Source organism: Thalassophryne amazonica, chromosome 11 (assembly GCF_902500255.1).
Source record: "Thalassophryne amazonica chromosome 11, fThaAma1.1, whole genome shotgun sequence".
In the NCBI taxonomy this organism is placed as follows: Eukaryota; Metazoa; Chordata; class Actinopteri; order Batrachoidiformes; family Batrachoididae; genus Thalassophryne; species Thalassophryne amazonica.
In genome coordinates this window covers 90,157,909-90,180,059 of record NC_047113.1, presented here as the reverse complement: position 1 = coordinate 90,180,059, position 22,151 = coordinate 90,157,909, and the positions used below count along the sequence as shown (strand labels likewise).

Here is a 22,151-nt window from a genome sequence, read left to right as displayed (position 1 = left end):
GTGTGTTGTCACAACATTAAATTGTTACTTTTTGGCTTATTCATTGTCCGTTCATTTGCACCCCCTGTTGTGGGTCCGTGCTACGACACCTTCCCAACAAAAATTGTTAAATCTAGAAAGAAGATTAGAGTGAAAAGTTGAACACTTAAAATAAGAAATTAACTCTTAAAACAGGATAATTTATCACTTCTAAATCTGTTTTTTCTATGTTTGTAAGAACCAAATAATTTGCAGTGTAGAAAGAGTCCTGGTGGTTCTGAATGTCGTCCATTTATGGATGATGGGGGCCACTGTGCTCAGTGGGACTTTCAAAGCAGCAGAAATGTTTCTGCACCATTCCCCAGATGTGTGGTTCAAGACAATCGTCTCAGAAGTCTACAGACAATTCCTTTGACTTCATGCTTGGTTTGTGCTCTGACATGCACTGTCAACTGTGGGACCTTATATGTAGACAGGTGCATGTCTTTCCAAACTATGTCCAATCAACTGAATTTACCCCAGGTGGATTCCAATTAAGCTGTAGAAACATCTCAAGGATGATCAGTGGAAACAGGAGGCACCTGAGCTCAATTTTGAGTCTCATGTCAAAGGCTGTGAATACTTATGTACAGGTGATTTCTTATTTTTTGTTTTTTTAATTTTCAAAAATGTAACAAAAAAAACATTTCACATTGTCATTATGGGGTGTTATGTGTAGAATTTTGATGAATTTTTCATCCATTTTGGAACAAGCTTGTAATATAACAAGATGTGGAAAAAGTGAAGTACTGTGAATACTTTCCGGATGCACCGTACGTGGATAATGTGCATTTGTGTGTGTGTAGTATGACAGGTGCAGTGCTGGATTCACACAGACTGTCTGTGAAAACCTGGACAGACGAGGAGAGTGAGCATGCTGACAGCATCATTAGCAGGTAAACAGACACAACCTTCAAGCCTTTACAGCCCAATTCCACAAACAACAATTTATTTGAATCTAGTTTGAGTTATTCCAGCCATAGCTCAATAACTATACAACCCCAATTTCAATGAAGTTGGGACATTGTGCTAAATGTAAATAAAAACAGAATACAATGATTTGCAAATCCTCTTCAACCTGTATTCAACTGAATACATCACAAAGACAAGCTATTTAATGTTCAAACCGATAAACTTTATTGTTTTTGTACAAATATTTGCTCATTTTGAAATGGATGCCTGCAGCATGTTTCAAAAAAGTTGGGACAGGGCAACAAAAGACTGGGAAAGTTGATGAATGCTCAAAGAACACCTAATTGGAAACAGGTGAGTGTCATGATTGGGTATAAAAGGAGCATCACCAAAAGGCTCAGCCGTTCACAAGCAAAGATGGGGTGAGATCACCACTTTGTGAACAACTGCATGAAAAAATAGTCCAACAGTTTAAAAACAATGTTTCTCAATGTTCAATTGCAAGGAATTTAGGGATTCCATCATCTACAGTCCATAATATAATCAGAAGATTCAGCGAATCTGGAGAACTTTCTACACGTAAGCGGCAAGGCCGAAAACCAACATTGAATGCCCGTGACCTTTGATCCCTCAGGCGGCACTACATTAAAAACCGACATCATTGTGTAAAGGATCTGACGGTGTGGCTCAGGAACACTTCAGAAAACCATTGTCAGTTAACACAGTTCATTGCTACATCTACAAGTGCAAGTTAAAACTCTATCATGCAAAGTGAAAGCCATACATCAACAACATCCAGAAACACCGCCGCCTTCTCTGGGCCCGAGCTCATTTGAAATGGACAGACGCAAAGTGGAAAAGTGCGCTGTGGTCTGATGAGTCCACATAGGAAGTCCATAGTTTGACACTGTGCTGCTCTGTGAACAACCTCAACTTGAACATAAACAAAACAAAAGAACTGATAATAGACTTCAGGAAGAACAGGATCGATTACCCGCCCCTCTTCATAAAAGGTGACTCAGTGGAAATTGTTCAAAGCTATAAATTTCTGGGTATACACATCACAAACACACTCTCCTGGACAGTGCACACAACAGATCTAATCAAGAAGGCATCGCAACGCTTTCACTTTCTCAGAATCCTAAGGAAACACCATCTCAGCAGAGCAGTAATGGCGTCCTTCTACCACGCTGTCATCGAGAACATGCTGACCTACGGAGTCACAGTCTGGTATGCAGCTTGTACAGCAGCAGAAAGAAGCACTCTACAAAGGATGTGTTATGTGTCGGACGCAGCCCGGAGAACCGACCAGCGTTTGAAGGACCCAGTATGAAATAAGTAGAGCATGGTACAAAGGATAACAGAGTTTAATAAACATAACAGTGATGTGATAAATATAAAAGTGCGCGGTCTGGCGTGGTGGATTGCGGTGCGCTCCCAGCAGCGCTAACGGTCCGGAGCCAGAACCAGTTCGGACCCAAGGACCCCGCCGACACCCCCCAGGTGGCCGTGACAAACCGAGTCTGTGAATGAAGAAATCATCTTGTGAGTCCACACTCAACACACAGAGAGAACGCTCAAAGGTGTACAAACAGCAAACACTTCCTGGCTTAATTACTAATCAGCTTCCCACCCTGCAGGCATGGAACACCCTGTTCACAAACTCACTGCAGTGGAAGCTAATTAAAACGACTAACATAACAGCTCAATATAACAAGGTGTGAGGGACACCACATTTACTGACTGTATAAATGTTAGTCACAAAATCTAACGTACCTCAGGAAGTGTGCTGACGAGTGTGAGACCTCACCCCCTCCTATTTCACAGACCATGCATCAAACCTGGACGTTCTCTGCATCCACTGATGATGAGATGGCTCTTGAGACGACGATCTCACCCGTCTGGTCACAAGGTCGAGTCTCTGGCAAATACACACTGTGTACTCCAGTCTTAAATGCCACCATGTTCCAATCCATGTAGATGCACCACAGCTGTGAGTCCTGACGAGCTGCAGGTGATCAGGGTGAGGTCCTGATATCTCAGCCACACAGCCACTCAGTCCCAAATGCGCACCACCTGGAAGGAAAACCAAAAGACAGACAAAAGTCAGCCAGGCACGCCAGCCACAACAGGATGGTGGAAACAACACAAAAGATTATTGGCTGTCCTCTTCCCTCCCTGGAAGAAGTTGCAGGTGCTTGATACCTTTCCAGAGCCAAAAACATTTTAAAAGACTCTTCACATCATGGAGACAAAATATTCAACCTTATGCCCTCAGGCAGGCGGTACAGAGCTATAAAAACACACACGAACAGACTTTTGAACAGTTTTTACCCCAGAGCCATACAACATTTAAACAAACTGCAACCACACTGACAACCTTGGGACAATATAGAATAGGGACTGTGCAATAATGCTTTTTTTTTTAACCTATTAGTTTTACTATGTCTAATCATCATTTGACACTTAAGGCTGTATTATTCATTGTGATTGTTATTATTGTATTATGTGTGTGTGGGTGTGTGTGTGTGTGTGTCATTACATGTATGTGTGTTTGCATGATGGGTATGTGTGTGTGTTGCTATGCCACTGTAATGAGTCTTCTGCAATTTTGTTGTATCACTTGTACAATGACAATAAAGCCTATTCTATTCTATTCTATTTCAAATTGTTTTTGGAAATCATGGACTTGTGCTCTGGACAAAAGAGGAAAAAGACCATCCAGATTGTTACCAGCGATAAGTTCAAAAGCCAGCATCTGTGATGTTATGGGGGTGCGTTAGTGCCCATGACATGGGCAACTTACACATCTGTGATGGCACCATCAATGCTGAAAGGTCCATCCAGGTTTTGGAGCAACACATGCTGCCATCCAAGCAACGTCTTTTTCAGGGACGTCCCTGCTTATTTCAGCAAGACAATGCCAAGCCACATTCTGCACGTTACAACAGCGTGGCTTCGTAGTAAAAGAGTGCAGGTACTAGACTGGCCTGCCTGCAGTCCAGACCTGTCGCCCATTGAAAATGTGTGCCACATTATGTAGTGCAAAATATAACAGTGGAGATCCCGGACTGTTGAACAACTGAAGTCGTACATCAAGCAAAAATGGGAAAGAATTCCACCTACAAAGCTTAAACAATTAGTGTCATCAGTTCCCAAATGCTTATTGAGTGTTGTTAGAAGGAAAGGTGATATAACACAGTGGAAAACATACCACTGTCCCAGCTTTTTTGAAACATGTTGCAGGCATCTATTTCAAAATGAGCAAATATTTGCACAAAAACAATAAAGTTTATCAGTTTGAACATTAAATATCTTGTCTTTGTGGTGTATTCAATTGAATATAGGTTGAAGAGGATTTGCAAATCATTGTATTTGTTTTTATTTACATTTTTCACAACGTCCCAACTTAATTAGAACTTGGGTTCCCCCAATGGCCTGCAGTTTTCCAAATATCTGTTTGGAAAACTTGACCCACTCAGGAGTGGTGGGAGGAAGAGTGAGGGCATTGATGGTTAGAATCACAGACACACAGTGAGACACTTTCTGATGTTCAGTAGATGATCAGATGCTCTGTGGCACCTGTCTAGAACTGAGATTTCCACATGGGCAGAAATGTGTTTTGGAGTGCCTTTCATTGGAGAGTGGTGTCAGCTCAGAACATGGTGCCATTTTGGGCCTAACTTTGCTGAACTACTGAATGGACCTTTTATGTTTTCAACATTTTTTTTTAAATCAAAAATGACTGTTTCAAAAGTCTTAAAAAAATCAAGGCACATGAATGAGGATTTTATTCATGTTTTCTTCTGACATTATGCAGTTAAACATAACCAAATGAAGGGCAATATCTTTACTGTTTTAATAATTCAGTGAAAGCCCCTTATAAGGGAACACAAATTGAGACAGTGGAACCAACAAGTCATCTTGAGTCATGGAGTGGCGATATTGTGGAGTGTAAAATTAATGATAAATGGCTTTTCAAGGAAGATTTTGCACAATGGCTTCAACCAGTACCAGGAAATGTGTTGGAGGCACAGCGCCGTTCGTACAGGAAGTCCTTCAAAATCATCACAGTGGGAATCAAGGCAGTGGAAGCACATATGAGTGAGGTAATAATAATAATGATAATAATAATAATAATAAGAAGAATAAGAATGATAACTAGAGCAGTGCAGTCATATAGTTCAAATCTCTGCCAATTCCACCAAATTTTACCTTGGAAAACATTTTCAAGGTCAAAGTCTTGTTGGAAGTGACTTTTCGTAAACTAAATTAGATGTGATCACATGTCAGGAGTATGCATTTTTGTTCATGCACTTGAATCAAAGTGTTTATATGTGGTGTTGTCAAGTTTTTTTTTTTTCCAACTTTTTCGGTTTCTGAATTATTTTTCAGATAATTTTCACAGAACATGGTTGTCTTTGCTATGCACAATTTGTCATTGCTTTTTGGCACTTGGTTTCTGACTGGTAACTGGAAGATAAACAGGCATAAAATTGGAACCGCCATCCAATTTTGGTGGTGCAGGTAAATCCATAACATAAAAATGAGAGTAAATGAGACACTTTCATTTGAGATATAATGCAAAATGTACATCAAACGGGCTTTTCAATATTATATTCAAATGTCAACAAAATCCACAATCTGGATCAGGTCCGGATCAAATGTTGTCAGCTGATAACAGATGCCTACATAATACTCTCAAATATAAAAGAAATTCAATCTTTTTTGAAAGAGCTATGAATTTGAAAAAAAAACTGGTTCAATGTTAAAGGATAGGGATTTTCCAAATTTTTTCCTGACTTTGACCTTAAAAATTGTATCAGTTCTTGCCTACCATGAAATGAATCCTCTGGAAAAAACAAAAAAAATGACATATGAAAAATTTTGGGTTCCATTCCAGGCTATTCACAAACAAACAAACAAACAAACAGGGGTAAAAACATAACCTCTGCCCAGCTTTGTTGGCAGAGGTAATAACCAGTGCCCCACAGTCATTAGTAGTGGATAACATTTACTAAATGGTCTTCTTTGTTTTACTGTTTGTGTGTGTGCACATGTAGAGGCCAGTCAATGTGCGATGACTCGTCTTCAGACCTACAGAGAATGGCAGCCGTGGACAGAAGAGATATTAACTCCCAGATTTCCTTTCATGGTCAAGGTCCTCTGTCCAGGTAAGAATCCTAAACATTACTATGATGCTAACAAAGATTTATTTATATTAACTACTAATATAGGCAACAGGTTGATCATCATCATGTTGCACAGCAGGCTAGACTCAAGGTTCAGGTACAGTAGAATTTTAGTGGTCATGTGATTGATTCCCACCCATTGCAGGCACGGATCCAGACCGGTTTGGACCAATGCAGCTGCATCGGTCAAATTTTTTTTACGCATCTTTCGTCATCGGTAAAAAAAAAAATCTTGAATAATTCCGAATTATACAGCGGCACAACCGGCTATTTTCATTTGATTGGGAAATTTACCGGTTTGAAATGATAAGTTACAGATGTATGTTAATGGTTCTACAATCCATTCAATGACCTGTTTTACCACCACCATATCAATTTCATTTAAATCGGTAGATGTTTTATATTTACAATTATTCACAATGTCTATAATTTCTTTTCCATCCACTGCTGTGAGGAACATTGAACAGGGATTTCTTTCTATGAGATTATTATCCCAATCCTCAGGTTGGGAATTGGGAATTTTTTCTGCCAAGCTTGGTCCAATATTTACAAAACAATTATTAAAACCGTTGACTACCTCATCCTTATTTTCCTTCTTGACATTATTATCAATGAAATACTGAGGGTAACTCTGTTTTTTATTACCATTTTTGATAATGCTATTTAATATATCCCATATTCCTTTAATATTGTTTTTGTTATTATATAATATGTTACTATAATATTCCTTCCTACATACCCGTATAATATTAGTTAATCTATTTTTGTATTTCTTATATCTATTTTCTGCCTCTTTAGTCTTTAGTTTTATGAATTCTCTATACAGTGTATTTTTCTTATTACATGCATTTCGTAACCCTTTCGTCATCCATGGTCGAGCTTGGATTTTTTGTTTTCTGTAGTCTTGTTTAATTGGACAATTTTTATCATATAATGATGTAAATATTTGTAAAAAGTTTCATATGCACTATCAACATCACTTTCACTGTATACCTTTTCCCAGTTTTGCTCCTGTAAATCCTTCTTTAGTGTGTTCATGTTTTCCTCTGTCCGCACTCGCCTGTATTTTATTTTCTCCTCTGGCTGATTCCGCCGCTGGTTTCTATTATAAACGATGAAAACTGGTAGATGATCACTAATGTCATTGATTAATAATCCACTCACAGTGTTATTCTCAATATCATTGCTGAATATATTATCAATTATGGTGGCACTATGGGATGTAATTCTGCTTGGCCTGGTGATTTTTGGATATAAACTCATACAGTACATTATACTGATAAATTCATCTGTTATTTTATGCTTATTTGGATTGAGCAGATCATTTGGATTTCTTTACAAATTACATCCTGAAGTGCAGCACAGCAGCTGTAAGAACTCAGATATATGGAAAGACATTTATGCCAATAATGTCTGAAAGGAAATGCTTTTCACAAAAACTACAGATTTTGTTTATTCCTATTTATGTCCAGAGATCAAGGATTCACCATGTAGAGTTTATTATGTCCAGCGTTTAAGGATCCAGTGACCAATTTCATATTTATTTACATTAACACTCAATAAAATGTTCAATTTCAATTCAATTTAATCGGCTTATAAAGTGCCAAATCACAACAAAATCTAAATATACTAAAACAAATACATCACAATTGTACACATATCAAATTGTGTTATGTGTACAATTGTAATGTATTTGTTTTAGTATATTTAGTCATGGACATGAATATTGTTACCTGGTGGACTGTTTCTAATTTTGATTGGTATCAATGGAAAATGTCTTCTGTGAACTGTCTGTATCTCAATATATTATTAAGAATATATGCAGTCAAATTTTTATTGATTTTATCAATTGAAAAAAAAAAATCATATATAGATTCAGGTATAATTGATAGATTTGGGCAATAAATTTGATCCTGTTTACAGTCAATTTTTGTTATAGTGTTGTTTTTTAGGACATCATATTTATACAAATAAGAAGTGTTCACTATGGTCCATGAAGTATAATAAATATATTAAAAGAAGTGTGACAGTGTATGTTGCACACGAATAAAATAAGGATTATTGAATAACAAGACGCGTATGATTTTTATTTTATCATTGGGCAAAAATGCATCTGTCAGATTTTCACTCTGGATCCAGCCCTGTATTGCCTTTCTGTGTGGCGTTTGCATGTCCTGCCCTTGTTTGTGTGGGTTTTCTCTGGGTGCTCCGGCTTCCTCCCACATCCAAACATGTGCATCAAAGTAGAATTCCTGTCGTCTGCAGTGGCAGACTGCTGGTGACAATGTGAGGCACCATCGTGTTCTTGATTTTAATGACACAAGCAACAATTTACCTCATTGAAAGATACAACAGAGGTTTGCCATTTGCACAGTGTTAAAATTAAAACAGGAAACATTTTCTGAAGTCAAACTAATTCCTCTCTGTGGCAGCGTGGTGGACAAACGGTTACTGTGTTTGTTTTCAGAGCAGAAGATTCCCAGTTCTCTATGTCGAGTTCCATCTGGAAGGGCATCCGGTGTAAAACTGGTGCCAAATCAACAATGCAGGCCAATGTCAGATCTGCTGTGGCACCTCTGAGTGGAAGAAGGAAGATGCCAACAGAACTTACTAATTAATTCCTCTCTGTAATACCACACAAATTTGAAGTGTTTAAATCTGGGTGAATCTCTGCACTGAAATGATCCATCTCACGCGGTCTGTCTTTCCTCCTTATTAAAGATAAAATAACATCCTTTTTGTCCGTTTCGTTGTGGTAGGTGACAAAAGCTGAAAGTTAACTTTTGACAGCAACCGCCATAGTGGAGTGCAGTTGAAATGCTCACAGCCAGATGTGGTCAACCTCACTGAAAACAATGGAAACTTCAGTTTACCATCTGTCACTGACCGCCAACATGTGAAAGTAGCATGACAGTTCCATCAAAGAAACTAGAGCACCACATTCGCAAAGCACAAACCTCTGCCAATATTATTTTCCAATTTTGGTTGTGTAGGTAAATCCATAACAGAAAAATGAGCGTGATTGAGGCACTTTTGACTGAAATATAATGCAAAATATACATCAAATGGGCTTTTCAATATTAAATTCAAATGTCCACAAAAACTGTAATCTGGATCACATCCGGATCAAATTTTATCAGGCAATAACGAATGCCTCGGATAGTCACACGACGGTCCCACATCACCACAGCGTTCACTTTGGAAATGATCTGGTCATTTCAGCATGTTGATGGCCGACCGGAGCGTGGCTTGCTCTCCACCGTTGTGCCAACATCTTTAAACCGGTTGTACCGCTCCTTAATCTGTGTGATGCCCATAGGATCGTCACCGAAAGCCGTCTGAATAATCCGAATGGTTTCCACCTGACTGTCGCCCAGTTTCTGGCAAAATTTGATGCAGTCGCGCTGCTCCAGTTGTTCCGCCATTTTCCTTGCATAGAAAATCCGACGAGAGACTCCACCCATCCTCACACAAAGGCTGCTTACAAGCAAATGATGCAATCGACAGGTGTGAAAAAATTCACGCATGCGCACGAAGGTTCAAGGTTTGCTCATGCAAGCACACGTGATTCAAATCCATAAGGTTTTTGAAAAAAATAAAAAGGTCAGATACTTTTCTAACAGACTTCGTATACATTAAATGGGGTTTTCAATATTAAATTTAAATGGTCACGAAATATGTAATCTGGATCAAACTTTGTCAGGCGATAACAAATGCCAGTATACACCTCACCTTCAAATATGAGAGTGATAGGGGTATATTTGATTAAGATATAATGTAAAATATACATTAAATGGGGTTTTCAGTGTTAAATTTAAATGGCCACAAAATATGTAATCTGGATCAGAGCCAGATCAAACTTTGCCAGGAGATAACGAATGCCAATATACACCCCACCTTCAAATATGAGAGTGATAGGGGTATATTTGATTAAGATATAATGTAAAATATACATTAAATGGGGTTTTCAATGTTAAATTTAAATGGCCACAAAATATGTAATCTGGATCAGAGCCAGATCAAACTTTGTCAGTCGATAAAGGATCCCATTCTACATAATGCTTTCAAATATTAAAGAAATTTGATTTTTTTTGACAGTAACGAATTTCTGAAAATTCATTCAATGTTAAAGATAGGGATTTTCCAAGATTTTTCCTGACTTTGGCCTTTGACCTTGAAAATTCAATCACTTCTTGCCTATCAGGATATGAATTCTCTGTAAAATAAAAATAAAAATTACAACGATATATGAAAAATTGTGGGCTCCAGGCTGTTCACAAACAAAGAGACAAACAAACAAGGGCAAAACCATAACCTAAAAATGGTTGGACCAGGATGAGCAGTCTAAACATCTTAGTCTGGATCACAAAATTGATAACTGCATTGAATAATTTTTTTAAAAACATTCTACTCTTCGGCATGAAGTTAGCAACAGAAAAATAAACATAGCTTTTGTTTGTGTTCAGGTTAGTTGCCATGGTGATGACTTTGAGAGAATGGGCTCAAAAGAGTTTGGCTCAAGAGACGGAGCGACCAGATTCGTTCTTGGAACGTTTCAGAGGCCCTGCACACGTGGACGCATCGGCCCCGCCCAGTAGGATTAGCCACACCCATATGGGCTCAGATGTTGAAGTTCAGCGCATGAGACGCAGGTAAGAAAACACGGATAATCAACACAAATTATCATTAAATTCACAAATTGTAACAAATTACGAAATACAGTGCATCCAGAAATTATTCACAGTGCTTCACTTTTTCCACATTTTGTTACATTACAGCCTTATTCCAAAATGAAGTAAATTCATTTTTTTTCCCCTCAGAATTCTATACACAATACCCCATAATGGCAACATTAAAAAATGTTTGTTTGAAAATAACTTTATAAAAAAAAAAACTAAGAAATCACAGTGTATGTAAGTATTTACACTATTTACTCAATACTTTGTGTTGTGTTTACAAAAATTTAAAAGTGTGGGTCATTCAGAAAAAGACTGTGGACTGAAGACCACACTGAACTTTATTACAGCACTATTATACACCTGTTCTCGCTCTCTGCTCATGCTCCTCCAATGACTGCCCTGAACCGTGGTTGACCAGCCTGCTTTATACATTAGGGTTGAGTGCCCTCTGCTGGTCTCTTCCAGACACCACAGTCCTTCCCTGAAACCTTTTAATGCACCATTTTTTTTTAAACAAAATTCAGCTTGAGGAATGTCTCAAATTAAGCTGAGGTGAATTGCGGCCCCATTATCAGTTACGACCTCTTTTGGTAATCCATAAGCTGCAAACAAGTTTCTCAGAACTTCAACAGTCTTGCTTGTGGTGGTAGTCTGCATATGAACAATTTCTGGCCATCTGGCATAAGCACCAATTAATACCAGAAACATTTGTCCCTTTGACTCCACAAAATCCAAATGTACCCTCTCCCAGGGTCCTGAAACCCATTTCCAAGTTTGTACCGGTGCTTTTTCAGGAACACTACGCTGGAATTTGCATATGTCACACTGATTAACTTCAAGTTCAATATCCACATCAAGTGAAGGCCACCATAACAGACTTCTAGAGACTTCATCTTCACCATGCCCCAGTGGCTGTCATGTAACTCTGCCAGTAACCTGTCTTTCAGAGAATCTGGAATGATTACTCGGAAACCCCAAAGTAAACACTTACTTTACACTGTTAGATCAAATTTATGTCTCCAATACGGCTGAAGGTTTTCATCCGACACACGTTTTGGCCGTCCTGACAAAACATACTGTTTTACTTTAGCCAGTGTAGGATCTTTCGTAGTTTTCTTGGCAATCTGCTGCACTGTGATCGGTAAGCTGCCAGTGTACGAAACCCGAAACACAGTACTTGACCTAGGAAAATTATCATCTTTGATCAGCAATCTTGACAACGCATCTGTATTTCCGTGTTGTTCAGATGGTTTGTACTTTATCTCATATGAGTAAACAGCTAAAATCAAGCACCTTCTTTGCATTTTAGCAGGTACCCCTTTTTTTAAACTAATATCTTCAACAGTGGCTTATGATCTGTGATCAGCGTAAATTTACATCCAAAAAGGTAATCACTGAACTTCATCACTCCAAAGATTAAGCTTAATGCCTCTTTTTCAATCAGTGAATAGTTTTTCTCTGCTTTAGTTAGCATTTGAGAAGCAAAAGCAATGGGTTTCTCACTTCCATTTAACATTTTGTGAGAAATCACAGCACACACCGCTTCAGGTGATGCATCACATGCTAGGATAAGTGGCAGATCCAGCCTGTAGTGCACTAAGACTCGATTTGAAATCAGCTATCTTTTAGCTTCCTTAAAAGCCCTGTCACACGAGTCTGACCACTCCCATTTAGCGTCTTTATGTAGCAACACTGTCATCGGTGCTATCACTGTTGACGAATTCGGTATAAATTTCCCATAGTAACTTAATAAGGAAAGGAATGGCCTCAACTCTGCCACATTACTGGGAGTCTTTGCTTTGGAAATAGCCTCACATTTTTCCTTCAAAGGGTGTATCCCCTCAGCAACGCCAACCCCAAATATGACATACTATATTGAAGAAATCACACGTGTCACTGTTTACTCACAGATTGTGAGTTTTCAGCCTTTTTAGCACTTCTTCCAAATATTTCATGTGCTCCTCGTGGTTCTTTCCCGTAATCAATATGTCATGCAAGTAACATATACAGTAGTGTTCAGAACAATAGTAGTGCTATGTGACTAAAAAGATTAATCCAGGTTTTTAGTATATTTCTTATTGTTACATGGGAAACAAGGTACCAGTAGATTCAGTAGATTCTCACAAATCCAACAAGACCAAGCATTCATGATATGCACACTCTTAAGGCTATGAAATTGGGCTATTAGTAAAAAAAAAGTAGAAAAGGGGGTGTTCACAATAATAGTAGCATCTGCTGTTGACGCTACAAACTGAAAACTATTATGTTCAAACTGCTTTTGTAGCAATCCTGTGAATCACTAAACTAGTATTTAGTTGTATAACTACAGTTTTTCATGATTTCTTCACATCTGCGAGGCATTAATTTTGTTGGTTTGGAACCAGGATTTTGCTCATTTACTAGTGTGCTTGGGGTCATTGTCTTGTTGAAACATCCATTTCAAGGGCATGTCCTCTTCAGCATAAGGCAACATGACCTCTTCAAGTATTTTGACATATCCAAACTGATCCATGATACCTGGTATGCGATATATAGGCCCAACACCATAGTAGGAGAAACATGCCCATATCATGATGCTTGCACCACCATGCTTCACTGTCTTCACTGTGAACTGTGGCTTGAATTCAGAGTTTGGGGGTTGTCTCACAAACTGTCTGTGGCCCTTGGACCCAAAAAGAACAATTTTACTCTCATCAGTCCACAAAATATTCCTCCATTTCTCTTTAGGCCAGTTGATGTGTTCTTTGGCAAATTGTAACCTCTTCTGCACGTCTTTTATTTAACAGAGGGACTTTGCGGGGGATTCTTGCAAATAAATTAGCTTCACACAGGCGTCTTGTAACTGTCACAGCACTTACAGGTAACTCCAGGAGCTGATCAATGGGTGAGCCTTTGCCATTCTGGTCATTCTTCTATCCATTTTGATGGTTGTTTTCTGTTTTCTTCCATGCGTCTATGAATTTTTTAGTCCATTTTAAAGCATTGGAGATCATTGTAGATGAACAGCCTATAATTTTTTGCACCTGCGTATAAGTTTTCCCCTCTCCAATCAACTTTTTAATCAAACTAGGCTGTTCTTCTGAACAATGTCTTGAACGTCCCATTTTCTTCAGGCTTTCAAAGAGAAAAGCATGTTCAACAGGTGCTGGCTTCATCCTTACACAGGGGACACCTGATTCACACCTGTTTGTTCCACAAAATTGACGAACTCACTGACTGAATGCCACACTACTATTATTGTGAACGCCCCCTTTTCTACTTATTTTTACTAATAGCCCAATTTCACAGCCTTAAGAGTGTGCATATCATGAATGCTTGGTCTTGTTGGATTTGTGAGAATCTACTGAATCTACTGGTACCTTGTTTCCCATGTAACAATAAGAAATATACTCAAAACCTGGATTAATCTTTTTAGTCACATAGCACTACTATTTTTCTGAACACTACTGTAACTCCATCTAACTATTGCAACAGTCTTGCACCTTTTGGAATATCACAGGTGCCCTCACAACCCCATAAGGAAGTCTACTTACTTTGTATAAGCCTTTATGACTGTTTATAGGCAAGAACTATTTTGAAACTGACAGGCTGGATGGTCAGGAATTTCTGGACACAAATGCACAGCTCAAACAAACAGCTCTGGTTTTTAGAAGGCTTTACTGTATTTGATAGCAGAGGTTAATACACGAGCAGGCAGTCCAGAAAAATCAGCAGTACAAAAATCATCAGACAAAAAGGGATGGCCAATGCAACAGGCTGAAGGTCAGGAACACACAAGGAGGTAGGCAGGATTATGGAATGCAGGAACAGAGTTGGAATGAAAGCACAAGGCACAACAAACTGGCGAGGGACAAACACATCCAGTGAGCTTACAACGCCAGTTCCATTGAAGTTGGGACGTTGTGTAAAATGAAAATAAAAACAGAATACAATGATTTGCAAATCCTCTACATATTTCTGCCCATGTGGAAATCTCAGTTCTACACAGGCGCCACAGAGCATCTGATCATCTACTGAACATCAAAATGTGTCTCACTGTGTGTCTGTGATTCTAACCATAAATTTCCTCACTCCTCCTCCAGTGGTGGGCACAGTTCAGATAATCCGATAACCGATAATTATCAAAGATAATGTTTTCATTATTGGATTATCTTTTTAGATAACTTTAAAAACCATTATCGGATGAATTATCTTGCGATAAATTTTTGTCCGATAATTTTTAGATTTGAAGCGAAACGTCCTCGCATCAAGCACCCCAGTCCAGTCGAAGATTCAAGCTTCTCTACTATGATAATTTTTAGACTGATAACATGATAAATAAAGCTGAACAGCTACAAATATTTATAAAACTTAAAATCAGTTGAGCACCTACCTGTTAAATGTTTCATAGCTGATGTGTAGTTCTACCTTCTACAAAACAGAGAAGAGCTGCTTTAAAAAGAAACCACTCTATCCTCTGCAGGCAAAGAAGAAGTGCACCCCCCCAAAAAAGCCTCATTTCTTTTAACCCCATACTGATATGTGGGCAATATCACCGAAGTCATCCAGAGGCATACATTTTTAACTTATGGTTCAACTTTTAACCAAACTAATTTCAGACAAGTTATTTAAATTAATGTCATGTCTGAAGCTTTAGAAAGTGAAAATATCAGATATATGTTTTAGTTTTAAAGTAATGTGCTAATTTTTAAGGTTTTAGTGTAGATATATGCTGTGCCCAGCAGTGCATTATGGGTAGGATAGAGTAATCTCAGTACGTTCACGACATGAGAAATGCATTTCAGACACTCTGATCTATGGACAACAGCATTAAATTCTAGTGCCTAAAACTCTTGTGAATATATTCTCTGGGTTTATAGATGTTGTTATTGTCTGCGTTTAGTAAATTACACGCATCTTAAATGTAGCAGACATGGATTATCTGGAATTTTGTTTTGGCAAGTTTTCAAGGTCTCTACTGCCATCTACTGGCCAGTAGTGTTCATTCGCCCTATTGATGTATCCCATAATCCCTTACGTGCCAGAGAGTTGCTGCAGTCAAACAACATATAGAGAATCAACACGAGGACAGTTGTAAATGAATATTATACTACAAAAATGTAATTTTATTATGCTTTTCATCACGTTAATAAGAGACTGCTGCATGATACCCTGAAAATTTGCTAAAACAATATAACAAATAATCCGTGTCTGTTACATTTATTCTGCGTGGAATTTAATAAACGCAGAGAGTTTTAGGCACAATATAAAAATAGTTTTATGTTGCAATGTTAATGGTGTTGTCTGTGTGCAACGGTTAGTGCAGCATGATCAGAGCGTCTCAATGCAGTTCTCAGTGTTACTGAGATCTCACAGCGTGGCGAGTGCACGTTTTACAATATAATAAAACATGCACACAACATCATAAAACGTGCGCACAATATAATAAAATGAGCGCACATTCTCTCCACATGCAAAACATTTTGTGATGACACTTCCAGGGCTCTGTAAAAATGCCTGTTTTTACAAATAAAAAATGGAATATTTTACAAAAGCACATTTATCTGTAAACACCAACACATGGCCTCTACTGGTGGTTGGCTCTCACTGCGGTATTTTATCACTTCCTGTTCCAGAGCACAGTGGTGTTTTGCTGTATCTGTTAGCTGTTTAATCTGCGCAGTTAGATTGATCTAGTTAACTAGATAACGATTTGTTTCACAGTGTAATCTTCACATGCCTTAACTAAAGCACTCCCTCTGCTGAATCACCTCTAAATTATTTACACATTATTTACTTTGTGTGTTTTTAGGAATCCGCTAGCTTAGCGCAGCTACTAGCTCTTAGCCGGTTTAGCATGGCGGCTTCTCCTGTCTCTCCCGCACTTTTCTGCTCTGGGTGTGAAATGTTTAGTTATTCCTCGGCCTCCTTTCGCAGTAATGGTACTTGTAATAAGTGTAGCTTATTCGTAGCTTTGGAGGCCAGGCTGGGCGAATTGGAGACTCGGCTCCGCACCTTGGAAAATCCTACAGCTAGCCAGGCCCCTGTAGTCGGTGCGGACCAAGATAGCTTAGCCGCCGTTAGTTCCCCTCCGGCAGATCCCGAGCAGCCGGGAAAGCAGGCCGACTGGGTGACTGTGAGGAGGAAGCGTAGTCCTAAACAGAAGCCCTGTGTACACCGCCAACCTGTTCACATCTCTAACCGTTTTTCCCCACTCGGCGACACACCCGCCGAGGAACAAACTCTGGTTATTGGCGACTCTGTTTTGAGAAATGTGAAGTTAGTGACACCAGCAACCATAGTCAATTGTCTTCCGGGGGCCAGAGCAGGCAACATTGAAGGAAATTTGAAACTGCTGGCTAAGGCTAAGCGTAAATTTGGTAAGATTGTAATTCACGTCGGCAGTAATGACACCCAGTTACGCCAATCGGAGGTCACTAAAATTAACATTGAATTGGTGTGTAACTTTGCAAAAACAATGTCGGACTCTGTAGTTTTCTCTGGGCCCCTCCCCAATCGGACCGGGAGTGACATGTTTAGCCGCATGTTCTCCCTGAATTGCTGGCTGTCTGAGTGGTGTCCAAAAAATGAGGTGGGCTTCATAGATAATTGGCAAAGCTTCTGGGGAAAACCTGGTCTTGTTAGGAGAGACGGCATCCATCCCACTTTGGATGGAGCAGCTCTCATTTCTAGAAATCTGGCTAATTTTCTTAAATCCTCCAAACCGTGACTATCCAGGGTTGGGACCAGGAAGCAGAGTTGAAGTCTTACACACCTCTCTGCAGCTTCTCTCCCCCTGCCATCCCCTCATTACCCCATCCCCGTAGAGACGGTGCCTGCTCCCAGACCACCAATAACCAGCAAAAATCTATTTAAGCATAAAAATTCAAAAAGAAAAAATAATATAGCACCTTCAACTGCACCACAGACTAAAACAGTTAAATGTGGTCTATTAAACATTAGATCTCTCTCTTCGAAGTCCCTGTTAGTAAATGATATAGTAATTGATCAACATATTGATTTATTCTGCCTTACAGAAACCTGGTTACAGCAGGATGAATATGTTAGTCTAAATGAGTCAACACCCCCGAGTCACACTAACTGCCAGAACGCTCGTAGCACGGGCCGAGGTGTTGTGTGGGCCGCTGAAGAGGAGGTACTGCTGGCCCACCACCACCAGAGGTCACCCTGCCTGGAGTGCGGGCTCCAGGCACCAGAGGGCGCTGCCACCTCACAGGAGCAGCTGGGGTGACAGCTGTCACCTACGACAGCTGTTACCAATCATCTGATCCGCAGCGGTATATCTGCAAGACGTCATCTCCACTTCTTTGCCGAGATATTGCTCTACCGAGGAGGTAACGTATCCAGCCAATCATATTGTCTTTTGACCATAAATACTTTTTTGCCTTCACGCAGAGAGTGAGTAGAACAGCAGGAGACTGTATTGGACCCCTTTTGGATAAGTACTCACATTCCTGCACTAACAGTGTTTTTCCTGACGAGAGGTGGAGGTGGTTTTTCCACCATACGTGTTGCTGGGTGCAGGCGCACCCACATCTGACTGTTTCTGTTCCTCGCCAGCAGTACCAGATCCGACAAGCAGTGGCAGTGGCCACCTGGGAGTTCGGGACTTGGCGGCTCCAGTATTCCCGGGGTTCAGTGGCTGAGGAAATCGTGTGGTTCCGGTTCTGCTTTGGACAGACGTCTCCTATCTTCGAGCCTGCCCACATGACACCTTTGTGATTCGACTTTATTGTCTATTATTGTAATCGGTTGTGTTTGTTGTGCTTATTTCACAACAGTAAAAGTGCTATTTGACTTCCTCCATTGTCCGTTCATTTGCGCCCCCTGTTGTGGGTCCGTGTTCCTACACTTTCCCAACACGAGGCGGAGGATTAGCAGCAATCTTCCACTCCAGCTTATTAATTAATCAAAAACCCAGACAGAGCTTTAATTCATTTGAAAGCTTGACTCTTAGTCTTGTCCATCCAAATTGGAAGTCCCAAAAACCAGTTTTATTTGTTGTTATCTATCGTCCACCTGGTCGTTACTGTGAGTTTCTCTGTGAATTTTCGGGCCTTTTGTCTGATTTAGTGCTTAGCTCAGATAAGATAATTATAGTGGGCGATTTTAACATCCACACAGATGCTGAGAATGACAGCCTCAACACTGCATTTAATCTATTGTTAGACTCGATTGTCTTTGCTCAAAATGTAAATGAGTCCACCATCACTTTAATCATACCTTAGATCTTGTTCTGACTTATGGTATGGAAACTGAAGACTTAACAGTATTCCCTGAAAACCCCCTTCTGTCTGATCATTTCTTAATAACATTTACATTTACTCTGATGGACTACCCAGCAGTGGGGAATAAGTTTCATTACAGTAGAAGTCTTTCATTAAGCGCTGTAACTAGGTTTAAGGATATGATTCATTCTTTATGTTCTCCAATGCCATATACCAACACAGGGCAGAGTAGCTACTTAAACTCTGTGAGTGAGATAGATTATCTCGTCAGTAGTTTTATATCCTCATTGAGGACAACTTTGGATGCTGTAGCTCCTCTGAAAAAGAGAGCCTTAAATCAGAAGTGCCTGACTCCGTGGTATAACTCACAAACTCGCAGCTTAAAGCAGATAACCTGTAAGTTGGAGAGGAAATGGCGTCTCACTAATTTAGAAGATCTTCACTTAGCCTGGAAAAAGAGTCTGTTGCTCTATAAAAAAGCCCTCCGTAAAGCTAGGACATCTTACTACTCATCACTAATTGAAGAAAATAAGAACAACCCCAGGTTTCTTTTCAGCACTGTAGCCAGGCTGACAAAGAGTCAGAGCTCTTTTGAGCCGAGTATTCCTTTAACTTTAACTAGTAATGACTTCATGACTTTCTTTGCTAATAAAATTTTAACTATTAGAGAAAAAATTACTCATACCAATCCAAAGACATATCGTTCTCTTTGGCTGCTTTCAGTGATGCCGGTATTTGGTTAGACTCTTTCTCTCTGATTGTTCTGTCTGAGTTATTTTCATTAGTTACTTCCTCCAAACCATCAACATGTCTATTAGACCCCATTCCTACCAGGCTGCTCAAGGAAGCCCTACCATTAATTAATGCTTCGATCTTCAATATGATCAATCTGTCTTTATTAGTTGGCTATGTACCACGGGCTTTTAAGGTGGCAGTAATTAAACCATTACTTAAAAAGCCATCACTTGACCCAGCTATCTTAGCTAATTATAGGCCAATCTCCAACCTTCCTTTTCTCTCAAAAATTCTTGAAAGGGTAGTTGTAAAACAGCTAACTGATCATCTGCAGAGGAATGGTCTATTTGAAGAGTTTCAGTCAGGGTTTAGAATTCATCATAGTACAGAAACAGCATTAGTGAAGGTTACAAATGATCTTCTTATGGCCTCAGACAGTGGACTCATCTCTGTGCTTGTTCTGTTAGACCTCAGTGCTGCTTTTAATACTGTTGACCATAAAATTTTATTACAGAGATTAGAGCATGCCATAGGTATTAAAGGCATTGCGCTGCGGTGGTTTGAATCATATGTATCTAATAGATTACAATTTGTTCATGTAAATGGGAAATCTTCTTCACAGACTAAGGTTAATTATGGAGTTAATTAATTTAATTTTGTCAAGAGGACACGACGTCTATGATTTCCAAAAACATCATCAGACCACAGAACACTTTTCCCCTTTGCGTCTGTCCATTTCAAATGAGCTCTGGCCCAGAGAAGGCGGCGGCATTTCTGGATGTTGTTGATGTATGGCTTTCACTTTGTATGGTACAGTTTTAACTTGCACTTGTAGATGTAGCGACGAACTGCGTTAACTGAAAATGGTTTTCTGAAGTGTTCCTGAGCCCACATGGTAAGCTCCTTTACACAATGATGTCGGTTTTTAATGCAGTGCCGCCTAAGGGATCGAAGGTCACGGGCATTCAATGTTGGTTTTTGGCCTTGCCACTTACGTGTAGAAAGTTCTCCAGATTCTCTGAATTTTCTGATTATATTATGGACTGTAGATGATGGAATCCCTAAATTCCTTGCAATTGAACATTGAGAAACATTGTTCTTAAACTGTTGGACTATTTCTTCATGCAGTTGTTCACAAAGTGGCAATCCTCACCCCATCTTTACTTGTGAATGGCTGAGACTTTTGGGGATGCTCCTTTTATACCCAATCATGAGTGTCCTCAGTTCCCAAACGCTTATTGAGTGTTGTTAGAAGGAAAGGTGGTGTAACACAGTGGTAAGCATACCACCGTCAGAGCTTTTTTGAAACGTGTTGCAGGCATCCATTTAAAAATGAGCAAATATTTGCACAAAAACAATAAAGTTTATCAGTTTGAATATTAAATATCTTGTCTTTATGGTGTATTCAATTGAATATAGGTTGAAGAGGATTTGCAAATCATTGTATTCTGTTTTTATTTACATTTTACACACCGTCCCAACTTCATTGGAATTGGGGTTGTATATAACCCCAGGTGATAATCAACAAATCAGGAACAGGTGTACATGGAAAGTACCAGAACAAGGACATGGCCAGAGAGAGAGAAGCATCCATCACCAAGAACCAAGAGACAAACAAGAGAGATAGAGACAAACAGACCCAAGCAGAAAAACCCAGCAAGAGAAAGAACACACAGAAAAAAAAACACAGCAAAACAGAAAAATAACAAAACAGAATAATCAAACAGAAAACCAAACAATGATTCAAACCCTGACAGAATCATCATCCAGTTCCACCTGTTGATACATTTGGGATAGGTCTAATTTCGTAAATCTGTCACCACCTGCTAGTTTTGTGAACAAATCCTATGGTTTTGGAATGGGATATTGATCATCTTCCAACCATGGGTTGATTGATACCTTGTAATCTGATACTTTGTAATCCCCACAAATCCTAACAGAATTATTCACCTTGGGAATGTTCACGGTGGTTGAGGCCCACTCACTGTACCTTACTACAGTTATGACCCCTTCTTTTTTCATTTTATTCAACTGGGCTTCCACAGCATTATTCATCACATAGAGCACAGGTAGAGGTTTGCAAAATGCTGGAACGGCCCCAGGTGCGGATTGCAGTTTGGCTTTAATGCCTCTGACTTTCCCCAGGTTCTGACTAAACACCTCAGGTAGACCAGCCTCTTTTATACATTAGGGTTGAGTGCCCTCTGCTGGTCTCTTCCTCAAGTCTTCTTGAATATGATGCCACAAGCTTGGTGCACCTATCTTTGGGCAGATTTGCCCATTCCTCTTTGCAGGACCTCTCAAGCTCCTTCAGGTTGGATGGGGAGTGTCGGTGCACAGCCATTTTCAGATCTCTCCAGAGATGTTCAGTTGGAACTGGGTCACTC

General features: G+C 39.5%; 1 long non-coding RNA gene and 1 pseudogene across 1 annotated transcript; both read left to right on the top strand.

Annotated features, from left to right (window-relative positions):
* The first annotated feature begins 821 nt into the window (after window positions 1-821).
* Window positions 822-22,151, top strand: part of LOC117521005 — a 38,482-nt pseudogene continuing 17,152 nt past the window's right edge.
* LOC117521006 lies at window positions 10,974-21,667 on the top strand. Its single transcript, XR_004563849.1, has 3 exons — window positions 10,974-10,987; window positions 14,884-14,885; window positions 21,522-21,667. It is a non-coding gene; the product is annotated as an uncharacterized LOC117521006 (long non-coding RNA).